Genomic DNA, 3,760 nt, shown 5'->3' with positions numbered 1-3,760 from the left:
ACGTTCAGTTACATACACACTTGGTGAATAATAAGTTTAACAATGTAACCGCACTTACTAATCTGGGGTGCATTTTACTAAAGAACTTACTACCAACCCTGCATAATGGAATTACCTCGCTCATTGTAAGATGATTCACTCCAATGTAACATAATGAAGAAATAATGTTGAAAATTAAGTTTCAGAAACGTTTTAATTCCCTTATCCAAACTAATAACAGTGTAATGCAATTTAAGACTTGCGACTTTGTCATAAATTATTTTGTAAAACGGAACTCAGACACGTGTGTCGGGGGTGGGGTGGGGGTGGGGGTTGACATTTCAAAAGTCTTCATAAGAAAAAAGAAATCAGGGGGTTGGGGTTGAGTTGGGTTGGTGTCTTCACTCATGACTGCGTTTCGACTTACCCCCTCCTCCCGAAACTTCCTGAAATCGGAGGGTGGGGTGGGGGTGGGGTGGCTGCCGTCTTTACCTTTAAAATCGATTTTTTTTGTTAACAGTTCTTTTAGCTTTTGTTGAGAAACATTTTATGACTAAAATGCATACATAATTGTTTTATTTTTATATATAATGTCAGTTTCGGTCGTTATTAGATAACTTTGATTTGGAAATTACCAACTGATTCCGAGTTTCAATCTGGGCTACTTTCTGTATAGTGAAAGCAGTACTGTTCGTAAAAAATCAGAAGAGAGAGAGAGAGAGAGAGAGAGAGAGAGAGAGAGAGAGAGAGAGAGAGAGAGAGAGAGAGGTATCATTACCTTTTTATGAAAGAGTGAATTTAAGAATATTTTAATGAAAGTTTTAAGAAAGTAGAATTAAAAAAGAAATTTACGAAAGCAGGTTCTTGTAAAAGTATAGTAGTAATTGATATACCCCAGTATGTACCTCCTGTATCTACTGAATTAATGCTATACTCTAAGCTAGGCCTGCATGAATTATTACAGGAATGAAAAAAATAACATTCATGTAACACCTCAGCACCTACAGTGTACAGCTATCAGCAAATGTCAGAGGCCTCAATACAAACCACAGTAAATATGAGCATTTCTCAATACCAACACATATTATCTGTTCCAAGAGTAAAAATATCAGTGAGCACTAGAACTTAGCAGTATCAACAACACGATAACAGTAGACGCTCTTTCCGTCTAGTAGTGCGAGTACTCCAGGTAAATGTAAGGTCAATTATGCGCCCTTATCACAGGTAACCGTATGCGACTAAAAACCATTTTAATCGGTAATTAGGAACTTTCGAAACATTGGTATTGATTCCCTTCAATTTTAAAGATAAATATATAATAATAAAACACATGCATACACAATTGACAATCTACAACATTACTAATTTGACAACGGAATCACTTCATTGGAACACTTAGAATCAGACGTGGAATATAGATTCTGATAGTTTAAAGTATCAATATTATATTAGTATTTTGTAGACATATTATATTGAAGAACGAAATGTTATCCTCCTCGTGACATCACAAAAAGACACCATGAAACACTGCGCTACACGGAGTACTCTCGGATGCAAGGTTGCCATGGCAGAGATATAACAACTTCAAATACATGCACCAACGTTTTTTAGACTCACGCTAAAGAGTGGTGCACGGGGCTCCATGTTTTTCGGGGAATACTCATGACCGGTACTGTACATCGTATACATAAGTGTTGGGATCCAATATTAGAGGCATTAAAGATATAAAAAAAAAGCATGAAACATAACCGGATGTTCTATCAATATTGTTTTAACAAGCAAGTAGAATCAGGACCCCCCCCCTTTTTAAAAAAAATGAAAACAATATCCTTTCACTAACATATACAATTTTCCCTCCCTCTGATCAACAGCTGTTCTGTGTTAGTTTCCTTCGTAAATATAACGTAAACGCGTAAACAATCATGTTGCAATTTCATTTCCGGACTCATTGTTTATAGAAATAAATAACTTTCACACGCAATAACCGCCACAAATTTGATTATTGAGGAAAATGTTTAGGTTATCATTATGTATGCAAATTTTGAAAGCGGTTAGTATATATATATGTGCATTTTCTTTTAAATTTAATCAAATTTTACAGATATAACATTGAAAATAAGCAGATTTCACCACGTCACTATCAAATATTACGTCATTTTAATACCAGTTGATATTAGCTTTGGCCCCCGTATAAACAAAACATAAGGGATAAAATACCGTAGTTGAAAAATCGTCAATTTTCTTGACCATATACGGCCAATACCGTGCCTTGTTCTTAGACACATATATGTCTGGGTATTGAACATACACATTAGACACGTATCTGTCTGGGTATAGAACATACATATTAAAAACGTATCTGTCTGGGTATAGAACATACATATTAGACACGTATCTGTCTGGGAATAGAACATACATATTAGACACGTATCTGTCTGGGTATAAAACATACATATTATACATGTATCTGTCTGGGTATAGGACACACATATTAGACATGTATCTGTCTGGGTATAGAACATACATATTAGACACGTATCTGTCTGGGTATATAACATACATATTAGACACGTATTTGTCTCGGCTTTGGACATACATATAAATCAAAAGGCTTATGAGAAAGGGAAGCATGAATTACATAGATCGGGAAGACTTACGGTTTGATATACTTCATACAAGAACACGTGTATGTGTAGATTCTTTTTAGAGTAAAATATACTGCGGAACTGGAACCCTCCGTTCTCAAATTTATGTATCCGAAAATAATTGCACATGCTATTAATAATCTAATAAACTTTGGATATGGATTTTGTACTTACTCACTTCCTTCCAAGTTTTAAAACTTTGTATCACTCAACCTGTAGGTTTGAGGGGGGGGGGGACTTTCATTTATATGTGGTTTGATATACCATTACATGATTAAGATTTCGGTTTTCATTTTATATGTACCTGTTTATTTTCATTTCAATTGATCAATAAACATTCCTGCCCCCAGACTGGTATAAATAATCACATCTTAACACGTTTCGGTCTTAACTGGGTTTATATAGAATTAAAATTGCTAATAAAATGATGGGATTTTTCATCCAATTAGAATTCGCAAATGCCAAAAAAAAGTGAAGATATGATCTTTGAAAACATTCAAATGATAAAAAAACGGGGACATCGCTCTGCCTCACATTAAAATATGTATTCTGCTGTACATGCTCAAGACGAGAAAAAATTTTGAGTAAGTCCATCACTTTGCATTGTAAGAACGTTCTTTCTTTTATGTGCAATTCACAGGGGAGGGGGAAGGGGTCGTCCCAAATACATAAACTAGACATAGCACAATAGAAATCGCACTACAGTCTAGAAAGATAACATTATTCTACATACCATCTTCGCGGGCCTGGGGAAATCATTACTGTTAATTCAAACATGGGGTTTAAATGTTCTTTCTGAGTTACACATAATCTTTAATTTGTTAGAAGGAAAGGTGACCTTAAAATGATTTATCACTGGATATTGATTACACAGAACCGGTTTTCGATTTAATCCTCTCCATTGGTACCGTGTACGTTTTACATTCTAGGGATTTAAATGCTGTCTTTTATGCAATACAAGTTGTGACTGACAATACCACTGAATCAGAGTCGATCTGAAGCAATAAGCGTATTTAAAAAAAACAACAACAGAAACATGTCGTTATGAATTATTGTCTTTCTGACAGTAATTCTGTTCGTAAATCGTCGATGTATCAAACGTTTAAGTCACCAGAGCCGAGAAATGCGGGAGAGAG

Source organism: Ostrea edulis, chromosome 8, assembly GCF_947568905.1.
Source record: "Ostrea edulis chromosome 8, xbOstEdul1.1, whole genome shotgun sequence".
Classification (NCBI taxonomy): Eukaryota; Metazoa; Mollusca; class Bivalvia; order Ostreida; family Ostreidae; genus Ostrea; species Ostrea edulis.
Note: the sequence above shows the minus strand (reverse complement) of the source record.